The sequence below is a fragment of the Pholcus phalangioides genome, unplaced genomic scaffold (assembly GCF_987345545.1).
Source record: "Pholcus phalangioides strain wild (caught in Gottingen) unplaced genomic scaffold, Ppha-v1.0 ptg000007l_1, whole genome shotgun sequence".
Lineage (NCBI taxonomy): Eukaryota > Metazoa > Arthropoda > Arachnida > Araneae > Pholcidae > Pholcus > Pholcus phalangioides.
In genome coordinates this window covers 3,583,590-3,609,454 of record NW_028301600.1, presented here as the reverse complement: position 1 = coordinate 3,609,454, position 25,865 = coordinate 3,583,590, and the positions used below count along the sequence as shown (strand labels likewise).

General features: G+C 36.5%; 1 protein-coding gene across 2 annotated transcripts in view; it reads left to right on the top strand.

The window, feature by feature from the left end:
• LOC149084809 (C-terminal-binding protein-like) overlaps window positions 1-25,865 on the top strand; it is a 100,214-nt gene that overhangs the window by 34,236 nt on the left and 40,113 nt on the right. For both annotated transcript variants that reach the window (XM_089232545.1, XM_089232546.1), the window contains exon 2: window positions 23,369-23,464. The gene's annotated coding sequence lies outside the window, so the exon portion shown is untranslated. The remainder of the gene's footprint in view (window positions 1-23,368; window positions 23,465-25,865) is intronic.

The following is a 25,865-nucleotide window of genomic DNA, read 5'->3' as shown; positions in this document are numbered from 1 at the left end:
ATTGATAATTATTATATCCCATGCGAATAGTGATACTTAAGTTGCAATTCGTGGTCATTTTTCGAATCCAAGATAGATTAATTGGATAATTCGAACTTTTTCTAGTGACTTTTGACTTCGAATTAACCAAGTTCAGCTGTACTTTGTTCGTTATATTATGGTCATTAATTGATCATTCGGACATTAATTCATAATTATGGTCATTTATTGATCATTCGGACATTAATTCATAATTATGGTCATTAATTGATCATTCGGACATTAATTCATAATTATGGTCATTTATTGATCATTCGGACATTAATTCATAATTATGGTCATTAATTGATCATTCGGACATTAATTCATAATTATGGTCATTAATTCATAATTATGGTCATTAATTCATAATTATGGTCATTAATTGATTTATCAATGTCTATGGGAGAGACATTACGAAAATGATATTATTATGTGATTGCATGTTTCGAGTTGGGACAAAAACTATAAATTCTTATACTATATAAAACTATATAAAGCGTTAAGGAATGTTACTGTTGTTTCGTTGCATTGTGTTTAGTATCATTATACAGTGGAACCTCGCTAATTGGACACCCAAAGGGATCGAAAAAAATGTCGACCTAACCAGTTTTTGACTGACGTTGTATTTGCACAGCGCTTTGTTTAAAAAATTTTTTCAAGTAATTTTCATGCAAATATTTGTATGAAATGAATATTTTTGGCAATTGTAAAAATTTAAAGAGTGTCATAGTATTTTTTAACATTTGTTTACAAAGAAATTTGTTTTTTTATTATTTTCATAAACGAAATTTTGAGAAATTTTATCCTGATTTTCAATCAAAATTTTTTTTTCATAACCATGAACAGAAATAAATTTTTTAAAAATAGAAAAAAAATAGTTTTCTTCCAATTTTTTTGTCATGAGGCACATAATATTTCTCAAAATCATAATTACTAATTGTTATTATTAAATTAATTAATTCATATCATAATTATTAATTGTTATTATTAAATTAATTAATTTATATGAATTGAAAGGTTGGTTGATTGAAAGGTTAATTGGAAAGTTACATTAATTGCAAAGAAAAACATGTTAAATTAATGCTCAATTTTTTTAAACTTCTCAAATATATATATATATATATATATATATATATTACTTAAGTAATCAGCCATTCATCATATACAGTATATATTAATTTCACAATTTGGTCAAGAATTTGAAGAGCAGTTAAAAATGGGTTAAGTGGATGTCAAGTTAGTGAGGTTTTATTTCATTTCACCTTTAACAAATTTTAAATATCGTTCATGTATGTATATGTACCTTTATATTGTTGAGCAATTCTACATTTGTAGATGATTCATAAAATTTTTTTACCTGCAATTTTGTATTGAAAGTTTTTGTATTGAGAATAATTCCGAATTTGTTAGAAAAAACATTTTGATTGCCAGAAGATCTGTTAATTGTGAATGAGGCAGTGCAATTGTCAAAAATAACACTTTCCTCTCACTTAAAACATTTCGATCTAGCTTTCTCGATCATCTCTCTCAAAAATTTCAGAAATCATTTAGGTCTATATATAACTGTGGCTTTCGTAGTCAACACTCAACAGGTTGAGTTTTCAGGTTCCAAACAGAGGAATGACGGGAAGTAACCCTACCCAACGGTGTGGGGGAGAATCTTCGAAACATATCGATCAACGAAGATTTATTTGTATGAGATGAAACAGAGAGAGAGAGAATATTTAAAACACGAGAGTAATGCCGTAAAATTTTTTGAACTGATCAACATATGGGCAATTTCTGAAAATGAGTTGTGATAACGCAATGTTAAATTGTAGTCGACTTTAACGGGATGTGGTCATCATGTGTCAAGTTAGAGAGTTTTTTCTCCATTAAATTTAGTATTGTGCCAATCATGAGAAAAATAAGAGTTACCGGGGTAATCGAGTTATCCGCATGTCGAGTTATCGAGGTTGCACTTCATATTCGAGAGTCGGTATCATTTACGTATGCGTGCAGTAGGGATGGGACGAATAGTGGTGGTTGTTGGCCGAATAACCGGATACCGATTATCAATTTTCTTAAAATTCATCACAATTATAAATAAAATTAATAATGGTGTTTTTGTAATTAAAAATAAAATTATATTGGTAATTTCAAATGATATTGATATTGAATTTTAATAATGCAATTTATTTAAGTAAATATTAATAAACTGGTAATTGGAAGATTTTTATTGCCCTGATACTGACAATCAAATTTAACGATGAATATTGTATTTCAATATTACTTACGGAATCAAGTTTTTGTAACACTAGTTACCATTTTACATCTAATCAAGAAAATGTCAACCATTATTTACTCACAATGTGCATCATAAAGTTAACGACTTATTTTCTTATTATTTTTCATTTTTAGATGTTCTTTGACCCTTTCGCCTCTTTCAGTAGATCAACATGTTCTCATCTAGGTAGATCCTTCAGTTAGTGAACTTGTGTAATTCATGCTCACTTCTACCTTATTGCTGTTGGATTCTCTATTTTCAGTTTCATGTTTTCCTTATCCTAGAACTTCACCCTGACATAACCTCTTTCATAGAGAAAGAGATATACATCACACAATATAATCAGTAAATTTTTAATTGTGCAAAAAATTCCAATGAATATAATTTTTTTAAATCATTTTATTGTGCTTGGATTTATACAGATATTCAGCCGAATACCTAAGCATTATTCGGCCGAACCGAATATTCGGTAAATGGGCCAAATACCGAATAGCAGCCGGATATTCGTACCATCTCTAGTATACGGGGTGCATAGTTAACACCTCGTACCGCATACCAAAACCCCTATAAAAAAAGTTGTATTCAAAATTGTGTTCAAATCCCCTATAAAAAAGTTGTTGCGCTGTCTCTTCTGAGCCAAAAAAATTCCATGTTTCTAAGTGCACTATTCGCTGAGACATCTGAATTCAAAATTGGAAGACTTAATTAAGGAGAAAAAAAGTAAAAACAAACTGAAAACGTGTTTATACCCTCATTTATGCTGTTTTTTCCCAACCTTTCTCTCTCTGGTTGTTGAATTCAAATATTTCAGCGAATATTGCACTTGGAAACGTAAAAATTTTTTTGTTGGCCTTAATAGAGACAGGGCAAGTGGGTTTTTGAGCTCAAGGTGTCCGTATGAAAAGTTAATTTTTTTATTTCAATAAAATTCGCCTAAAATTTCTGGTTCGCCGTATAATATAAATTCAAATTGCTTTGCACATTCATTCCTTTCTGTTCTAATGTTATAAAACTATCAAAACCATAAAAATTCATATCCCAGAATGTCGAGGGTCACAAATGACAGCCGCGTTTGCAATACTCATAGACGAAGAATTTAACAATTTTTTGTCTATAGTAATACTGTATGTATAATGGAAATATATCTTTTGAGCACAGTGTAGAACAGTCTTCAACGCATGGCCCGGGGGCCACATTTAGCCCTGGGAGGTTTTTGTCGTGGCCCACCGATCATTTTCCAAAAATGGGTGAAATAATTGAGAAATGACCAATTCTAGAATAAATTAAAGAAATTATTCCAGAACAAATTGATGAAAATTCATAATTAATGAGAAAATAATTCCAGAACAAATTGATGAAAATTCATAACTAATGAGAAAAATAATTCCAGAACAAATTTATAAAAAAATAAGAATTAATAAAAGAAATTATTCCACAACAAATTGATGAAAATTCAGAATTAATGGAAGAAATAATTCCAGAATTAATGAAATGTCAGTATTACTGTGTGAAAGAAATAATTTTTTGAATTTTTGAAACATAATTTCTGAATTTTTGAAACATAATTTCTGAATTTTTGAAACATAATTTCTGAATTTTTGAAACATAATTTCTGAATTTTTGAAACATAATTTCTGAATTTTTGAAGCAAATACTTTCAGAATTGATGAAAAAAATAACTTTTAAACCTATGAGAGAAATAATTTCGTGATTTCTGAAAATATATTTCCCAATCAATAAAAGAATAATTGCATAATTATTGAAAGGAATGATTTCAAGATATATTGAGAAGAAAAATAATTTCAGAATTACCACAATAAATAATTACAGAATCATTTGAAGAGATTTCAGGATTTAATCAATCAGATTTAATTTATTTAATCCGTAATTAATAAAAACTTTTTTTCAGAATGAATAAAAAAATTGATTTCAGAGGTAACCAAGAAAAATTATAATTAATAAAAGTTACTAGTATATTTAACTCGGGCCCCATTGCTCCCTTCAATTAAAATGGCACTAGATCACATGAGCTGGTGGCCCGCGGGCAAAGTTTCAATTTGGCCCGGGTGTTTGAAAGGTTGGAGATCTTTGGTGTAGAAAGATGAAGTGTCCAACGATAGTCGCTCAAAATACGAAAATTGAACACCAGATCCCGTGTTTCAAGGCTAATATAGCCCCCTCGTCAGTGGAAATAGCCTGTTTATATATATTCCGCTAAAATTTATTGGTAGGGGAGGGGCTCAAATGGCGGCAACCCGTCAGGTTCCGGTGCCTATGAGGCTATTTCCACTGACGAAGGGGCTACAACTAGCCTTCAAACAGCTGACCGGTTTTTGTTTTTTGAGCGAATATCGTTGGACTTCATATTTTTACAATACTGTATGTCATATATACCCAACCCATGGTCCACCGGCTAAATGTGGCCCTCGGAGTCATTTGATGTTGCCCGCGACCTCAAACTTAATTTTGTAAAAATGAGCTAAGTGGCACATTTCCAGATCATTCAAGTGGCCCACGGCATATTTAGAGATCATTAAGTGACCCGCGACACAGTTACTCAAGTGGCCCGTGATGAAGTTTCACATTACTCAAGTGGCTCGCGACACATTTCCAGATCACTTGAGTGACTCGTGGCACATTTCCAGATCACTTGAGTGACTCGTGGCACATTTACAAATATTTCAAGTGACCCGCGACATATTTACTCACTGACATGTGGCGCGGTTCCAGAGCACTTTAGTCGCCCGTGGTGCAGTTCCACATCACTTAAGTTACCCGCACCACAGTTTCAGATCACTGAAGCAGCCCACGACACACTTTCACGTGACTTATGTGACCCGCGACACATTTACAAATTTTCATACTGCGTAATATTTACAGATCATGGCACCCGATGCGTTTTCTAACCAATGAAGTGGCCTGCACTTTCCTAAAGGTTGAGCGCCCTTGCTGTATGTAGTTGCGTATTGAACAATGGGAAAAAAATGATTCGTTTTCGCGTTTAGAAATTCGAAGCGAAATTCTCTGCAGATGCTCATCTGCGGATTGTGTGTATGGCTATTTATTTTATTTATTATTAGTGTCAAGGCCGCCCTTAGAGGTGTGCGACAGGTGCCGTCGTACCGGGCCCCCCCACTCTGGGGGGAAGAGCACTCGCGGTAAATTATTGGACGCTTTCATCAATTCTGAAATTATTCCTTGTAAATGTTCTCAATTTTCATCAATTCTGGGGAATTTTGTTCTACCGTGAATTCTGTATTTTCATCCATTCTGGAAATTATGACTTTCATAAATTCTGAATTTTTTGTCAACTCTGGAATTATTTCTTCCGTTAATTATATATTTTTATCAATTCTGGGATTATTTTTTCCGTAAATCCTGAATTTTCCTCATTTCCGGAATTATTTTTTACATTGATTGTGACTTCATTGGTGCTGGAATTATTTCTTTCAATTATTTTAGTTCATCAAATCCGGAATTTTCTTTAGTTTCGGGAATTTTCTCAACCTTTCTCAAATCACCTCCAGTGCTGAATTTTCATAAGTTTTTGTTTTAATTCACATTCAATTTTGTGATTAAATTTTTTTTGTATGAATATTTCTCAGCATTTCCGTATATTTTGAAATTATGGAAGGCGAATCCCCTTTAGCCTTCATGCGCAGAAAATGACCGTGGTGCGACAAAAATGATCAAATGAGCCGAATCCCCTCACCCAACAAAATATATAAAATCTAGGCAAAGCGAGGTCCTAAACATTTTTGAGGCCCGAAATTGTTGAGACGTAACTGCCTCGCCATAATTTTTGCACCGGGTCCCGCGCTTGGTAAGGGTGGCTCTGATTGTTGTACGCGAAATGGTGAATGCTACTCACATGACTAGGTCATGGGCCTCTCTCATCCGTATCTATCTCCCTGCTACTACAGACAACTTCTCTGTTCCAAAGGGAAGGTCGAGGAAGTTCATTTTGCTGCTCGTATGTCCAACTATGAAGTGGTGGTGGTGGGGGGTTACAGAATGGAAATCCTGTTGGAAGTAGAGGACGTTTTTCTTTGCTTTCCGACCCACTCTAGGTGCATAATATACCTAGACATTTCTTCTCTGTTAGTCTGAGCAAGCCACGAAGGCAAAGAATGAGTATTGCGAGGAGGATGGTATATAGGAAAACGTTATCTTTCTCTCTCTTTTTATATTTTCCATCTGCTTATCACTGAGTCTGCACCTCGCTCGGTGGCTTTACTTTTAGGAAAGTTGATTTTCTGGCAGATCGAGACTCGTTATTGCCTTTTGGTGCAACGCTTCCCACACTTTCCTGTAGCTCATGCCCTGGCGGCACTTAAACTGAATAACGTTATAATGACCCGTAGGCGTTTTCACAAAATTCGGACATGCAATCCGAGGCAGGAGTTTGCTCGATTAAGCTATCCGACTACTTTTCTCGTCAGTTTTCTCAAATGTACTGGGGTGAACTTTAATAACATTTTTTGATAGAAAGTGTCCCAAAATGATGAAAACAATAATAAATTTTGGACTATCTAGGTCATTTTCTATGAAAAATAATTTTTATATCAAATTTTAAGCAAAATTTATGTGATATTCCAAACACGATTGCAAAAAAAAATTCTATGAATGGAGAGAATGTTTTGTTATTTTCACAGTACATCACAGCCAGTAATGGTGCAGGCTATGAACTAAAATTTAAAGGATTGTATGATACGCTCATAACTCAAATCTGTTGATGTACGTGTAAATGTTTGGAAATTTAATTCTACATTTCGTCTATAAAACACTGTGATTAGACATATATATGTGATAGACTTTAGATTTTAGTTCATAACCGTGGCAATATATAGCAAAATATATTAAAATTTCGTAATGATACAATGAATAGATTTTTAGAAATCGTTTTTCAAACTCACACACACACACAAGTAAAATGTCAAAAATATCATTCTTCGTTAAACGCGTTTAAAGTCTTCGTTCACATATTACTTGTATGTAAAAACGCAACATTAAAGTGGACGTAACTTCGATTCTGAGGGTCATGTAAACAAAACAAGGCCTGTTTTGGAGTCACGAAGAATAGGGCTTTCGTAAAAAATAAAAAAAGTAAAAATTTGGATTTTTTCTTCCAAAACGACGATATTTCCTCTCACTCTAGTCGGATACCTTAGATATTTTGAGGGTGGTAATCCAACTTCACTTATCGTTACTGTTGAATAAGCTAGAGCATATCTCTAATTATTAATTAGATCAAACAAAGAAATTACCCTTTAGGTGATGGAAGAAATAGAGGAAAAATCCATGTGACTCTGTAGTGTTGATAGTTATCAACACATTTGGGTATATATCCACGTTATTTTTCTTCTATTCATTTAACAATTTTACTACTGCTCCTTTTTCATATTTTACTTGAATTCTTACAATGAACCACAGAATTTATATTCTTTTCGGAAACAGCGTCCGGAAAGACAAGTCGACACTCTTGATTTCGCTTTAGAGAAAGATATCGTTTCGAGACATAGTTTTACCATTTTTGACAGAATTAAAAGAATGACGGTCTCTGAATTTCTTTCTACGTACATCTGCGTGGTTTTGTCGATTCGGATTTGACATTTGTGTTTTGAGAACAACAACTCACCGTTTTTTTATTTCCTTAACCTTTCCGATTTGAATCGATTTTGCGAAACCCTCTTCTCCAACCCATTTCTCTGTTTTTATAAATATATTACAATGTCTTGCTGGAGCTGCACTTGGTTCACGATGTGTGTCCTCCATTCTCTGTAAACGCACTTCACACGCTGCATTTCTAGTACGCACCCATTCAACTAAAGTAATGAAAGGAGGTGGTGGTAGGTGGGTGAACTTAGTATGGATGAAAGAGAATGAAGGTTTGGTTGGTGATGGTGGTGGCGTCGGTAGTTTTCCAAAGCAGGAAGACAGCAGCAGAAGAGCAGTATGGCAGTCAGGCTCCATTACTGCAGCCTTCAACTCTCGCTCTCTGATAACAGGCGCTGTTTCAGTCATTGCCCTTAATCTTGTACGGAATCTCGTAACGAGTGTACAACGCCGATCGATGTGCAGCGGGACACTTGGTTCTCTCTCTTCTCTGTAGTATTACGTATGTGATGTGGAGAAGGAATATGCTTGTGGTGGTGGGGAAAGAAGGACTCTTCCTTTCTCTCTCTGTGTATGTGTGTGTCTCTCTCTCTCTCCTTCGAAACTCCAACAACAATCTTATGCACTCATCCTGTTTCCCGACCCGAACCCCACTCCATACACCGTACAGGCTCAATTTCTCTTCTGTTCTGACCAACTCTTCTGCCTCCACCTTCTGCCATAAGCTAGCTATCTGTGTGTGTCTGTGCAGGAAAGAGAGGTGCTGCTAGAGCTAGAAGCTCTGTTTGAAGAAGCAAGCCATATAGAGAGAGACAAGGCAAGGCGAAGTGAGTTGAGGCAAAGGCAGAGAAATATTCCACAAGGGGTAACTTTCAAGAGGGGAAGGAAAAAGACGCGTGCTTGTGTATGTGTGTGAAACATGACCTGTCACTATGGGCTGGTCCAAGTTATTCTTTGTACAGGGGTAAAAGTTTTATCAAAGACTGCTAGGACACTTACCTCAACAAAGAGAGATCATTCTTCTTTAGGCGAGGTTTTTGTTTTTGATTGGGGTGATGCTTCGTGTTTGTCTTGCCATTCGTCAATTTGACTTGGATTTTGTGCACATTTAAATTTAAACAGTCATCGGCTCTCTCTAAAAAAAGGACTAGGGGAAAATTGTAAGTTTTTATGGCTTTCAATTCTGAATCACACACAATAAGATCGTCATCGTTCTTGTTGTGTAATTTAATTTTGTGCAAAACTGAAATTCTCCTCAGCAAAATTTGATAGATTAGACTATATAGAATTTTGATATTCTATGGCAGTTTCTCAACCATCGGGCCCCCCAATATCAGTCAAACTTTACCAAAGTGGTTCACCGTTTCATTATTACCCATTTATTTCCCATTAGTCATGTGTATGACCGTTTCTTCTAATCACAAAAAAGAAATCCACCGTGCCGCGGGCTTCTAAAGGTAGAGAACCACTGCTCTGTGGTTCATCACCTCACCCCCCCCCCACAAAACATATTGAATTTTTTTACAAATACGGATGTAAATGAATGCTGAGAGAGAGATGGAGCATATTTTTAATTGACCAAATACATCATTATACATCAAATACATATCTAATGAACCTCTTTACGATTATGGGCGTAATATTACGTCCAAACATCAGCAGAATAAATTCAAATAAATCTACACACATAATGTATCTTTCTACTATACATGTACTAAGAGCAAAAGAGGAACAAACACGTAGGGTGAAGGTAAAAAAAAGGGGGGACTGTCTCTCTAAAGAAAACTCTCTTTCATCTACCTTATCTATTGTACTTTTTCCTTATATATACAGTACACATATTTTTTTCTTTCTACCTTTTCTCTTTTTCTAACGTGCGATGAAATTACCACAAGGTTACCATATTTATCGCTGATTCATCAAATTCAAATTTCTTGCCAAAAGCTTGTACGTGAAGTGATTAACAAGCTTGAGTTTTTAAATTAGTTTGAGAGAGAGAGAGAGAGAGAAAATGGCCAATTAAGTTTAAAATATAGTTTTCCTATAATTTACTGTTACCTGTAAACAGATAAAATATTGCTTAGCGAAGTTGAATAGTTGTTACCTTGAATTTTATTTCCAGTTCCCTCAATTCGGTGCGATTTTATGGATCTCTGAACGCGTGTAAAATTTCAGCAGCTCTCAAAAACTGACATAGACAAGGAATCAACTTTTTCTAGACGAAAATTATATTGCATTAAAACAGCCGTATTTTGTATTGAAGTGACATTAAAAAATGCACGTTATAAAATACCAAAGAAATTGGTATAATGGGTTTTTTGACCATGTATTTGCCACGTTTATTCAAATATATACCGGACCATAGAAAGGTTAAAAGCTATCGCCTATACACGTGCAACGGGAGAAAAAAATCCTAAATTTAAAATATCCAATATAATTGATGCAAATCGTTTTCAGCTATGATAAGAGAGTGAAGGATTGTTCTAAAATAATTGGTATCTTTTTTTATACAGAAACAGCTCGAGAAACTATATTAACCTTTGATATATTGATCTTTTGCGATCCAGAAGTTTGCGTTTTTTGTATAACTTACGAGTTTTGCTCAGGAGCAAAATTCACGGGGACCCTCCTTAATCGTAAGGGATTGTTATAACAACAAAGTACCGTTATTTTTTCATGCGATCTTATGTCGACGTAGACTCGCCATAGGACCTCAAAGGGTTAATATTTGCTCAGAGTTTTAATCAGTTGAAATGTTGGAATCAATTGATTTTGTCTCGTTAATTTTTCGTTTAGAGTTGTTGGAAGTTTCGTTTTTGATCTCATTTGTGTGTAGCATCCATCAAGTGTTACTTTTCCATATTCGTGGATTCTATTGAGGTATCATGTGAGATAATGAATGAGACTACAGGTGCGAATCCAGGACGATGTGTCGGGAGTAGCGAATCGTGTAAGTTAGCGAATTAAGTCCAGAGTTGCGTAAGTTAAGAGTTAAGTCCGGTATTTTAGAGGGCCAGACTAATTTTCCCATATCATTCGGCTCGTGGGAGTGGCGATCCTTTCTATCTCTCCGTCCTTCTGGATCCATGCCTGAGCGAAGGTACATATCTTCAGCTGTGAATGGAGCAGAGGAAAGCATCTTTAGCTTTGAATGAAGCGAAGGCAGACATCTTCAGCTATGAATGAAGCGGAGGAGGACAGATCCAGGGCCATATGTTGGAGAAGAGACTTATTGTGTAGTGCATTGGATCATCCCGTATTTTACGGGACAGACAAATTTCTCCCATATTATTCGGCGATCTCCCCCACCCCTCTGGATTCACGCTTGAATGACTAAAACTAACCTATGAGGCCAGTCTTTTCGGATACATTCAGCATGAAAGTGGATGACTGAATTTGGAGTATGACAGTATGCTAAATAATGGTGGTTTGATGCTTGTGGGTCTCTTTAACTCGTTATTTAATCTAGTATTCAGATCATTATTGTTAATAAGCCATGTGGATTTTTTTAAGCATAGACAGACTAATCAATTAATCGATGACGAGATAGATCAATGACTGCTGGAATCATGTAAACTCTCTCCCTTAATGCAAATTGATAAAACTTCGCTCTCACCATTGCTATGTAAAAACTCTATTTACACAGAACCGCAACGAGATACTAGGTCAGCAGGGGTAAACATGCATTTTGGCTCCCCGTGATGTTGAATGAGTGGTGAATTTAGTTAAAGGGTGAATTTGGCGTGATTTCTATATCCAGAGTATCAGACCCTGCTGCGATTCCCCCCCCCCCAGTAGTTGCAACCATGCGCACACATATAAGCGCGCCCATTCCCATACATTGTTAGTCATGTATGGGTATTGTTTAATAAAAAATATAATTTAAATGTTTATTGATGCCCAAAAACGCTTTTCGTTTAGAAATTGAGTAGTGCGCCTATTTCAATTTTTAGAGAAAGCATTGCAACGAAATGAAGTTTTAAAATCCATCGGCTTAAATAAATTATAAATCTTTCTTACATACCGTAAGTGCATTCGGGGTTCTGCCCGCCTTGTCTTAGAGTAAAAATAGGAGTCTATATATATATGTGTGTATATATATATATATATGTATATATATATATATATATATATATACAAAAAAAAGAATTATTTTAAGAAAAAGGAAAACAAAAATTAAATTTTTTATGAGAGTGAAATGTAACCTATGTGCAGTGGGTAGTCATCAGGGGAAACCCCGTGCATGGCTCGAAAAGTGTAGGCGTTTCTGAAGGGTGGCTATGCCTAATTGCATTAAAATGCCAACCCATGTTCCCCGATGCCTGCCTTCTCAAAAACATGTTGGACGAAAAAAAGACAATGAAAAAATTTAAAAAAATACAATACGTATTTGAAAAATATATACAGAGCTTCAGATTAAAAGTTCAAAGAAGCATGAGAAAAATATATACAAAGTTACAGGAATACAATAATTACAGGGAATATTTTACAAAGATAATGAAAAAAAGTAAAAAATATTGTTATTGATTTGTTATTAATTTGTGTTAATTGCATTTTTAATTGGGTTGCTGTATTTTTGAAACATATGACAACCATATTTTTATGGGCATCTTTTTATCAGCCACCTCGTTGGGCATTTTGCCTGTTGTGGCGTTGTATTTGTATTTGTATTTGTATTTGTATAAAAAAGTAGTCAAAAATCACCGGACATACCTTATGAGTGGGGAAGGCTGCTTTTGTTTAGAAGAGATATTCATTCATTTAAAAAGATACTTTTTCTCTACCTCTTCATTTTTATCTTCATTTCTCTTGTATTTTATCCTACTGTATGTATATATATATTTTACTCTCCAATCCCGTATGGCCTTAGGGCTGGGTCGGGGGTTACAAAACCATGCACACCGTAAGTGCAAGGCCGCAACTAGAAACGAAAACTTACATTGTCATTCTTGGCTAATGTCCGTTTTGGCGCCCCTTAATAAGGGTGCTTAATGCACCCTTCCTAATCCAGTGACCGGAGCAAGACTCCTCTCTTCCCTCTGAACGCGGCCCTGCGTAGGCTCGCAATTCTTTGGACTATGAATGGTGAGACAAAAGTGTTTTCGATACGTTAACAATGTCTGCACAAATATGGCTTATTGTCTTCATCGATTTATACAGTCCAATTGTTTTCAGTTCAAACAATATTTCATAACTTATCATTCATGAGTCGCCGTAGTCACACAGAGTAGGGAATATCAAAGCTTTATCACTTCGTACTCATATTTCTTATATATTTCATACATTTTTATATTTCTCTCATTTGGAGTTGACTCATTTGACAGTAATGACTAAGAGAGTATTCTAAGAGCGGTGGAATTTGATGCAGTAAAAAGGTGACGAACATGAAACAGAGATCGCACATGCTGTAATGGGGCACACAGGGCTTAGGCCAATTGGCAAAATTCATTGGCGTATTCCAAAGTCAGGAATTTTCACGGGATATTAAAAATACAGTGTAAAGAAACAAAATTAAAAAAATTGACAATGGGCTCCAGGGCTTGAAAAGGTTATGTTAAGGTTTGTTTATGTGTATATACTTATGTCCGCTTTCTGACGCGTGAGGCCCGTTTCGTAATTTTTGTCTAAGTTGAGCCTCTTTACCTTCAGCATAGCCCATAAACTAGCCGTTTTAACGCATGGGCCTACCAGGGCTCGGAACAGGACCTTAGGTGCATAGGGTCTCCACGATAATGAGATCTGGTTCTATTATTTTCAACAGTAAGTACGTGCGTACAGGTACGGGGCGCAGAACATCACTTTGCCTGAGAGCCCATGCTGCTGTTAGGACAGCCTGGCATATATTAAGGGGTGTAAGCAGGATTATATATATAATTGGCATATTCAGATTCAGAAAAACGAAACTTGAAATTTTATCGTCTCAATATGTATAAGTGCGTTATTTTAAATTAATCTTAATTTAAAATTTCTGAAATTATTTGTTAGTGGGGTTCTGCAATCATTTCTTTCAGTAATTCTAACAAATTTTTCATTAATTATAGATTATCAATTATGAAATCATTTTTTTCAATAATTATAAAATTATTTCTTGCATTAAGGTGTCGTCGCCTGGCAGTCTAGTGGTTAGGGAGCTAACCTCTCACTGTGCAGGTCTAAGGTTCGGGCATGGATGTTTACTAACACTAACAAATTCCCTGGACGGATCATGCTGATCCCTTGGGAATACGTGAGGATCACATTATTTAAAAAAAATTAAGGTGTTTAACATTTCTGTAAATTCTGTAATTATATATACCTTTTAGAGCAAGAAATTTGCCTCTCGAAATAATTATACTAAATCATAGGTTCCAAAGAGTGTTTTGGCTTTGGTTTCCCGAATTCGTTACGACATCCCTTTTAACGTATCAAATGCACAACATTACTGTAATAAATTTCATGCCCTTCGGGCTTGGTACAAAGCAGTTTGGAACACGGCTCCGGCCGTGAAAGCCTACCTTCTCTTTTCACAGCATTACTATTGAATCCTGTAAAAGTATCTCACAGTTCTATATACAGCAGTACAGTTTTCACAGTGGTCAGCGCTTTAACTATTTTTTTTTTTTAATTTATTCGTTTTTATATGTAAAGTAGCTGTTTTCTAAAAATGGTCGGCGGGCCACAGCTAAAAGCTCGGAGGGCCACGGGTTGAGACCCCCTGCGGTAAAGGGACAAGTGAGAAGATGAATTTTTCCTTTATTTTTATATTTAATGGTTCCGGATAAATTACTACTAGGTGGGGGCACGAGAATGCGCACTTTGCCTCCATTGACATTCTTGTTGCTGGTGTATTACGGTCCCAGGACCAGCCAGTTTCCTCAACATTTTCATCGCATCGTCAAGATATGACTCAAAACCGTGATGTGTCACGTGAATTTTACTTTTGAAAATTTTTAAAACATTTGGTGCAAAACTAAAGCCTAAGATGCCGTCCCTTATCACTTGCTGCCTGGGTGCACTGCACGCCTTGCACTTTCGCTTAAGCTGTTGATCCCAGTTGCACTGAAAAAAAGGTATCCTCAGTAAATCAAAGCAAAATACAGCAAGTAGATTGCTTAAGGTTTATACACCGTATAATCCCTAATAGATGGCGCTGCGGAGAAGAATATTTTGTTACCGTTATTTTTCGCTGTATAGTTTCGCTTTTTCTATTATTTCTTTCTTTCCCGTTATGTATCTCCCGAACATGTAATTTTCAATAAAGTTAGCAAGTTTTAATTATTTGCAAACTATAAGGGCTCTGCCCTCCTGCCACCTGTGGCGACCAACCCCCCCCCCCTTTTCTCTTCACAACATATCTTGTTTATTTCGTCCCACTTCATCAGAGAGCTATGAAAAGTGACATGTCAAAGCACCAGCTTACTGACGAATTTTACAATAATAAATGAAAAAAAATCAAATGTGATTCATCAAGTACCCTCAGAAAACTTCTCCATGGGGGTCCCCAGACTGGAGCCCTATTGGACCACGAAAAATTTTCACTTGTATTCATTTTACCAACAAACAAATTCCAGGGCCCCCCAATCAAGGACCCGGAACCCAATTCGCAGAATTTTAGAAACAATTTATGCAGGGCCCCCAAAATGAAGCCCGTCGACTTCCACATGGGGCCCCCGACCTGAAAGCTTGTCGGATACCCCTCTCTGAGGGCCACGAAAAATTTTCATTTATATTCATGTTAACAACGAATACAATCCAGGGCTCCCACCCAATTACCACTACGAGATTTTTAGTCTGGCCCCAAACTGGATTTATCTCGGGCTTCCGCTGTTGCAAATTTTACAATGTTAAACAACAAAAATCATTGAGATTCATCCAAGGGCCCCGAAATGAAACCTGTCAACTTTTCCATAGGGGTTCCCGACCTGGAGACTTGTCGGACTTGCCCCCCTGTGAGGGCCACAGGAAATTTTTATTCGTATTCATTTTGACAACAAATAAAATCCACGGCCGCCCAATTAAGGAGCCGGGACCCTATTCGCAGATTTTTATGCCCCCGCAGACTGGATATATCTTGGGCTTCCAATATAGCAAATTTTTCAATTTTAAAGCAGCAAGAAAACAATGAGACCCGTCAAAGGCCCATGGAAATGAAATCTTTTAACTTCCCCATGAGGTACACTGAAGAGCCAAAAAAACTGGTACAACCTGCCTAATATCGTGTAGGGCCTCCGCGAGCACTCGGAAGTGCCGCAACACAACGTGGCATGGACTCGACTAATGTCTGAAGTAGTGCTGGAGGTAATTGACACCGTGAATCCTGCAGGGCTGTCCATAAATCCGTAGGAGTAAGAGGAGGTGGAGATCTCTTCTGAACAGCACGTTGCAAGGCATCCCAGATATGTTCAATAATGTTCATGTCTGGGGATTTAGGTGGCCAGCGGAAGTGTTTAAAGTCAGAAGAGTGTTCCTGGAGGCACTTTGTAGCAATTCTGGACGTGTGGGGTGTCGCATTGTCCTGCTGAAATTGTCCAAGTCCGTCGGAATGCACAATGGACATGAATGGGTGCAGGTGATCAGACAGGATGCTTACGTACCTGTCACCTGTCAGAGTCGTATCTAGATGTATCAGGGGTCCCATATCACGCCAACTGCACACGCCCCATACCATCACAGAGACTCCACCAGCTTGAACAGTCCCCTGTTGACATGTAGGGTCCATGGATTCATGAGGTTGTCTCCATACCCGTACACGTCCATCAGCTCGAAGCAATTCGAACCGAGACTCGTCAGACCAGGCAACGTTGTTTCCAATCCTCAACAGTCCAATGTCGGTGTTGTCGGGCCCAGGCGAGGCGTAAAGCTTTGTGTCGTGCAGTCATCAAGGGTACACGAGTGGGCCTTCGGCTCCGAAAGCCCATATCGATGATGTTTCGTTGAATGGTTCGCACGCTGACACTTGTTGATGGCCCAGCATTGAAATCTGCAGCAATTTGCGGAAGGGTTGCACGTCTGTCACGTTTAATGATTCTCGTCAGTCGTCGTTGTTCCCGTTCTTGCATGATCTTTTTCCGGCCACAGCGAGGTCGTAGATTTAATTTTTTACCGGATTCCCGATACACTCGTGAAATGGTCGTACGTGAAAATACAAATTTCATCGCTACCTCGGAGATGCTATGTCCCATCTCTCGTGCGCCGACTATAACACCACGTTCAAACTCACTTAAATCTCGATAACCTGCCATTGTAGCAGCAGTAACCGATCTAACAACTATGCCAGACACTTGTTGTGTTATATAGGCGTTGCCGACCGCAGCGCCGCACAGTGATCAATATAGCGAATTTAGGAGGAAAAAAATGTTTTCTCAAAAACTAATGAATATTTTTGAAAAATTCTTTTTGCTTCACATCAAAAATAGGCATCCACACAGGCCGAGAAGTATAATTTAATAATAATAACGTTTGGGAATTTTAAAACTACTTTGGCACATGATTACTACGTTTTCTACATTTTTGCAATTCTTTCCATTTCAATGAAATAATTACTTATTTCTAATTAATCTTTCCATCTTTTACTGATGTTTCCTACTTTTCTGATTGACTGTCTCCAAAATAACAATGCATCACTCATATTTATTACGAATAATATTTAAAAAATAACAGTAATACCAAAGCACATTCTAAACAAAATATTGCCGTGAAAACTGGGGGGAACACTTAATTGAAGTTTAATATGTAAAAAAATCAAGATTTTCACTCAAAAAATAATAAAGTATTCTTTTATAAGACAAAACATTAAAAATAAACAGTGCAAATAAACAAAATCTATGATTTGGGGGCTTGATCACCGATTTGAACATTTCAAATCGGAATGAAATTTTTCATAAAAACAACCAAACTCCGCAGATTATTAAATACTTACAAATTCATACTCGCAATTCTACAAACACTTAAAAATATATATTATTTCATTCTCGGAATTAATTTACTTTTATGTTCAGTAATTTTCCATATAAATTAAAAATTTACCTAAAACGCACCCTCCTTATGTGGAGTGTCAATCACTGTAAGACTCTGAGGATCTGCTTTTTTCTCCCTTTTCTGTCTCGCTAAATTTCAGCTAAGTCAAAACCTCTTTTGGCAATGCTCCCTTTTTTGGGGCAGTTTTTTGTGGGCAGTTCTCTTATGGAAGATACTAGATGATCTGATGATGTAAGAAGATAGTTAATCAAATCTTCATTAGTTGTTTGACGTGAAATTTTTCTTGATCTATGTTCTCTGGCTTGCTTATAGTCTTTATGTCTGGCTTCTTATTGTGCTTCCTCCGTCAACTGACCAACGGGAAGTAGCAAATGTTGTATAACATCTGCACCATGAATTAAAACTTTGTGAACAGTAACTGGCACGTAAAACCAACTGTAAAGTTGCGCATAAAGCTTTGCAGTAGTGTTTGCAAACTCTCTAAACTTTTCGACATCTTCATTTCATGTTAGAGGCCGTACGTTGGCCGGATGATGTAAGACTGGCTTGTGCTGCACAACACAACTCTCTGGTTGTATGTTCTTCCGAGAGATTTTTTATTTTTGCCTTCTTGGTCCTCGGGCCACTACCTTCGAAATTCTTTTGAGGTCTGCTCCGATCTTTCTGGACTATTTTGGATGGAATAGCTATTTTCTCTTGTAACCATGCTGAATTTTTGTCGAGGAAACGTGTCAAGGTCGTGTCAAACTGATGAAACATTTGATTTTCAAACGAAACTTACTACTCTTGATTTCCAGGCTATGTTCAAATTTTGACTTTTCATCAATATATTGGATTAACAGGTCTCAGACTTTTTAAAAGGCAAGCTCAACCCACCATTAGCGCAAAAACAACTCTAGACGAGTCACACATAAGGCCATTTCAAAAATTTCTTACGTAAAAAGGGGCGGCTGGGGACGGCTACGCATAATGCAAAACGTTCACCAACAACATGCAGAACATCAGAAAAAACATTTCACGATTGAACAGAGTTAAACTTTTTTTATAACTCACTTTTTGTGCTCAAAACTACTCAAAAATAAGCCAAACTTCAAGGACGAATTACGGAAATTATTTCCTCTACTCGGAGCTTGGAAAACATCGAGCCGAAAAGGACAAAGAACTAAAAATGAATAGCAAAAAGAATTTCATAGTTCCACTCAAATGCAACCGAATGACAATCTAGGGAAGTTAAGCATTTCATCACATTTCGGCGAGAGCCCCATCTGAGTCAGTCATTACCCTTCTTTGACCTCCCGGAACCCCCCCCCCCCCGATGTAAACAAATATCACCTCAAGATGCACTAGACATTACTCTACACACCCATATGGTTTTTTTCTCCGAAGCAAAAACTTCATTTTTTATTTTTTTCCAGCTAATTTCCCGATTTGGACCACTGTGCGCCGTACTCTGATTGGTTTCATATCTCTTTATTTGCATATGCATGCCTGTACCAGTTTTTTTGGCTCTTCAGTTTATATGTGCAATGCCACGCCATGGGTACCTCAACCCTGTGTGTTGCGAGCACTGGTGATATATGTATATTATACACATTGGCGTATGCAGGGGGGGGGGGTCCCTCCCCTTGAGCCAAGATTATAGTGTTATTTTGCAGGAAAAAAAGTAACCCCCTCAGAAAGAAAAAAAATCCGAAAACCCCCCTCGAGAAAATTCTGCGTACGCCTATGATTATGCATATATACATACCTCTCAGAATGCACCGCCACAAGGGCAGGACTGACAGGGGCCAGAACGATTCTTACCACTTTTTGATTTTTCACTCTATAAATTAATCGCAGAGGAGCCCATGAAAAAACTGGTTTGGGGACCCGCCAACTATCTCATCCTAGGGCCCTGCTGCAGGATGTAGGGGGGGGGGCACGCCTCTCGGTACATACACATAATTTGGTCCCGATGGGTCAAATGGTTCTCGATATATTCAAGAGTTAAATGAAAACTTAATTACTTAATTAATGCATAGAAATAGGTCCTTTTCGAGTTTGTGATTTTATATTATATATACAGAATAGATATACGTACAGTAGGGTTTTCTTTTGAAAATTTCCTTGTTATTTATTTATTTTTTTTTTTTTTTGTGAGCATACAAGAACTTTCAAACAAACAGGAGATGTTTTTGAGAACTAAATATACACCACGAAATGCGTGCCTTCATGGCTCCCGCATCCCAGAACAGACCCCCCAGGTTAGGATCTTCGGTGGGCCCTCATTCCAGGCTTTTCACGGGCCCCCTCCATGGTAAATTTATAGTGTGAAAAACAAAAAATGACGAGAATCGTCCCGGGTCCCAGGGCTACAGCCCTGTCATCCCCACCCTTGTACGAGCCATGCATTCCTTGTAGATTGGAAAATTTTATTTTGTTATAAAGCCATTAATTAAAATAATATATGTTTATATTTTGATTGTTAAACTCGTGCACATATATATTTTAAAACAATGAAGTTATAGGCAACATTAGGGAAAAGTGGGCAGGACCATAAGCCCGTCTCCCACGACGTCCGGAACCAGACACAGGGTAAGATGATTAATTTAAAAGATAGTAAAACGTCTTTGTTGGACATAATATGTAATTTCACAGGGGCAACCTGAGTAATGCCATAGGGCTGAGGGAGAGAGGGGAGAGGAAAGCCTCGAGGCTCCTTGCAGCAGATGGTAAGGACTTGGGCTTGTCCCCATAATTCAATAAATACTAATTTTCAGAATTTTCAAGGGGACCTTGGTAAGGTTTCAATTTTGTGGGACTACATCCTCAGCAACACTATGCCTGTAAATCTGTGCAGTTAACAAAAACACAATTCATTGATATATTTCCTAAGGACCCTGAGATAGATATCATCCGGTCTATGTTTTGCTAGTTCATAAAATCCTAAGAAGTTGTAGGACTTCTTTATTTATAACTTGAATTCGATTGAGTTTCCTATCAACGAAAAGTTCCAAGAAGATGTGATGTTGTTCACATCTTGGAACAACATCATTGTCCTTGTTACAAATTAGATGCAAAAACAATCATTGAATACCCTACAAATCAGGCCCTTAGCTACAAATATTATTTGGAGAGGAACCTCTTGCATTTTGAATTTTGGGATTGGAGAGGGGGGGAACAAAGTGATTGAATATTAGATTTGGCCATCTTTTCTCTTTTTTTTTCAGTCATTTCCAATGACTTGGGGATCTAGCCCTCCCCCCTCGCTACAGTCCTGCTATACATGTTTTTATTGCTATCTACCCTAGACTTCAATGAATAGTGGACCGACATTTACCTTGCATCCATTATTGACATACAGTAGAACCTCGTTTATCCAAACATCAATTTTCCGAACAACTCTGTCAATGGAACACTTTTCCAACCTCTCATTTTCAGTTTTCTATAGTCAATGATGCTCAACAGTTGGAACTATTTTCTTGGAACTTGAACCCTCTTATCTCCCAACTCCATAGCTTCCTTCTAATGTACAATAATCCGTTTCCAAACAATTGTATATACTGTATCTGTGAGCTACAGATGTAAGTAGGGGCAGATTTGGGTATAGTTTGTGTAGTTATAAACGATTGTCAAGCAAAAAAATAGGAGCTTATTTGTCTGCCACTTTTTTTTTTGTCTCACGAATTCGTCTTAATCCTATGGGTGTGCCTTAATGAGAGGGAGGAGTGCGTCTTCTTGACAACGAAAAAGTTCTTATCATGGTTTTTGGAGGGGGGAAGGGTGTAATTTGTTTGAATTTCAATTTATTCCTTTGCGTTATCGAATTAGTTTTGGAATCGATTTACTGAACTTTTCACTTTTTCGAACACCCTTCGGTCCTGATGCGTTCGGATAATTGAGGTTCTACTGTACTTAAAAAATTATTTTTGGTCAGCGCCAATATTACCTGCCAACCTAGATTAAACTTTTTCTGTCAAGTCGTTTTCTTCAACTTTCTTCTTTTATTATTATATGCAGACAAATCTATAATTTTATTCTTGGATTCTCTAAATGTCCTTTTTTAATAAGAACAAAGATTATGCATGTTATGTGTGAACCAGAGGGAACATGCTGAGCAAACGTGTTTTTTTTAGACAAATGATGCCACGCAAAATGAAGAAATGTTTCTCCCTAAATTCCAATTATTGGTTTATGCTAAATAACTAATTATATAAAAAAGGTCTTTAAAAATATCTGCCAAACGTTTTCTTCAAAGCCCAAAATTAGTTTTAGAAAAAACAGAGGACATTATTTGTGATAAGGGGAATTTTTGGACAATCCCAATTGCCTTGATTGCCTTGATGAGTCTATCAATAGAAATCAAAAAGTATGGGACCTAGGACACTTCCCTGAAAGACTCCACTTTTGATATCCATTCTCTTTTTTTTCTCAGTCAGAAAATTCCCCATACACCATGACTAGCTGTACAGTCATAAATCTATCTAATTCCACAAGCTTTTCATGTAAACGATGAAGAGTATATACTATGTTGGATTTGATTGAATGGTCTTTGAAAATCCAGGCTAAAAACTAAGGGACGTGGAAAAACGTGAAACTTTGATACATCTTGTGTTCATTACAGAAGTTCTACTTTACATAAATGCTTGAGCAGAATTTAAATTTCTGTTGTTGTGGTGATTTCACCTTATATATCCAATGTTTCATTTAAGAAAAATTCTTTCTTAATACTTTTGAGTTATATACAGGGTATTCTGTTAGTGGATTGACAAACTCAAATGGTTGTTAGTAGACATCAAGAGGAAAGAAAATTTCAATTGAACATGGTGTCACAAACCATGTTGAGAGGATGAAAATCGCAAGAAACGCATGCAGGTTTCAACGTCACGCGGGAATGACAAAAAGTACAATAATAACTACAAAAAGATTTATTTTGTTAATTATTACAAGAGTTATTGGAAGCGCTTACGTCATTACACAGTCTACAACGACGTAAAAACGATTCCCGCAAGTGCTCGAAGATACCAGGTATGCTTTTGATGTCATCCGCAGCATGTGATCCTACCCCAGCGCATGCGTTTCGCGACACTGCTTACGTCAGATATGGTGAGCGAACCCATAAACACATTCTGCAATCAACTGACATCCATCTTTTGTCTCCTCAGAACTCACAACCTGCATGTGTTTTTCACGATTTTCACCCTTTCAACGCGATTTGCGACACCATGTTCCATTGCAATTTTTGTTCCTCTTGATGCCTACTAACAACCCTCTGAGAGTTTGTCAGTCCATTAACAGAACACTCTGTATAATTCATGTGCATTACGGTTTTTTTTCTCATATCAGCACTTCACAAATGAAATATCAATTCTTACATAATTAAAAGTCATGAGCACAAGAAAAATATGATTCTGACGATTTGTGTAACCATCACCATCTGATCTGGATGCTTATAGTTTTGTGTTAATTTTTTTTTGTGTGTTAATTTTTTTTTGTGTGTTAATCTTCTTTTGGGTTAATTTTTTATAGGGTGAAAATACCTTGAGCTACTTTGATATTAATGTGAAAACTCTAGACCTTCAAGTTTCCATGCATGAATTGTTCAGTGCACCTTTTACATGAAAGGTATGTAGATTAAATAAACTTTTCCTCTGCTCTCTATTGGTTTATTTTTTTTTTAAATGTAGTTTAACACTAGAACCACAGAGTGGGTCAATTTGACCCAAATCAAAATTCATTTTCATTTATCTCCAAAACTTAAGCGCAGATGATAAAAACATTTTGTGATTTTTCATGATATCATATGAATATTAATTCAAGAAAATTTTATTCTCTTCACATTTTGTGTTTCAGAGCTATAAGTACTTATACCTAGAACTGCGGTTTGGGTCATTTTGACCCAACATACTAGTCTATAGGGAAAAGAGGATGTGGAATTTTCTTGGAAGTGGTTACCCTTTCTAAAATGTATTTCTAAATAAAGATAGTGAAGAATAAAGGTCTTTCAAGCTCAAGGCCAATTTATTGTCCGAGGAGATTTTTTTTTCAATGAAGGAAAATGGCAAGTAGAGCTAAATATTTTTTTCCTTTGTAAATTTAAATACCTGGTATTCTGATGCGACTCAAGAAAGGTTTTGGGAGAAGGTAAAAGCTTAACTCTAGAAAAAACATATAGCTGAAATTTCTGTAGGCAAATGATGAAAAAAATAAAATTTTGACTGCGCCAAATACTTTTTGAATGGATGTCCAAACATTGGAAAGGATCAGCGTACAACGAATCTCTCTTTTTTAAGTGATGCAACTGATCAAGAAATTTGAGAACAAGGGCTTTGAGAACAGAAATGCCTCAACCGACATCTTCTTTCCCTACACTGAACCTGGCTCAAATGCTAAAAGTAAAAAAATACGAGCTTAGTAGGGAGGGTGAGACGAAATCGAAGAGCAATGTTATCTGACGCAATGAACATAGTGAAACTACAGTTGCATGAAACATCGCTACTGGAATACAATGATTTCATAATAATAATGTATCAAGAAATATATTTATCAAAATTTATGAAAAAGATAAAAATGTTTTATTACTCAGCACGTTTCAGCTGACAGTCGATAGCGGCAGTGGAAGCCCCAAAAAGCTTCTAGAAACTATTTCACACTACAATTCAACATAGTTTGCCGAAGTTGTAGCCAATCAAATGGCAAGAAAATATTCGGTGAAGCACACAGGGGTGGCCTGTCCATGTTTTCCACAACATCCTAGATGTCACTATAAAAAATTTCTGTATTTTCATAGTGCAGTACAGAAGGCCAGAACTATTTTTTGAACACAGTTTCTCTAAAATCTTATTGAAGAGCTACGTTCATCATACAAGTTGCCCTTGCGCAAGAGGAAATGTTTGTGGGCTCTTGAACATGTAACTGTTCATGAGCTATCAAAAATAAAAATAAATAAACGACTCTGATGTCCGGTTACATCAAAATGCAGAAACAAAATTGTTAATTTTTGCATGGGCTATGCAACTTCAACATACAGTGAATGTGCAAGAATAATGAAAAAAAATTGCTACAAACTGCTCATCATAAATTCCATTTATCAGTAAGAAATCAATACTTGTTTGACAGAATCATATTATAGACTTTCTCATACTTGATTTGATGTGCTTATTTTACATCTCTATGAGAGATGGGATTACTGAAAACGTTTTTGTAATGAACAGTGTAAATAATGTATACTAAATCTTATTTTTAATGAATTACATCATTTTTTAGCTAATTTTGAAGCCCATTTTATATGCATAAACAAATATAGTTTCCCATTATGAATACACAATTAAACAACATTAAATGAAAGTAGGGAAAATCACAGGAACCGAAAAGAAATTCCTGTTTTCACTATGGAACACTGTTTCTTCACGTTTTAGGTCAATTTGACCCAGTCTGCTGTTCTAGGTATACCGAAAGTGCTGCGGTTCTAGTGTTAAGAAAAAAAAACATTGCAAAAACATGAATGACGTGAAATGCCTAGTGCTATATTTGACAAAGAATGTTTTTGGAGATGTCTAACAAATTCGATTTGAATTGATCTATTTATTGATTATTTTCATGAATACAAGGAGTGAATACAATTTTTATGTCCCTAACTATTGATTCTCTTTCCCCAAAATAATGAAGTTTTCATTGAAGTGAATAGAGAAGAAGATAGAAGAACTTTTTTAAAGCTGAGGGCTTCTTGAAATAAGTGAAGTACTCTGCTACTCATTAGCTTACCATGCAGCTTTGATCCGATGACTGAGAAGTTGTTCCAAAACTGAGTTGATGTTTCCTGTTGTCCATCTGTGATGGCAAACATTCACCTGGATAATATTGTAACTTCGTGCAGTATCCTGAATGCAATATTTAGATCCCAGTCCTATCGTCCAGCAAGAGGGGGGTGCCCTTTGTACTTGGGTACAGATGTTTGATCATTTTGGGATACAACTTTCCCAATCAGACTCAGTAGACAAATTGTCTGGCCACCCATTAAGTACGG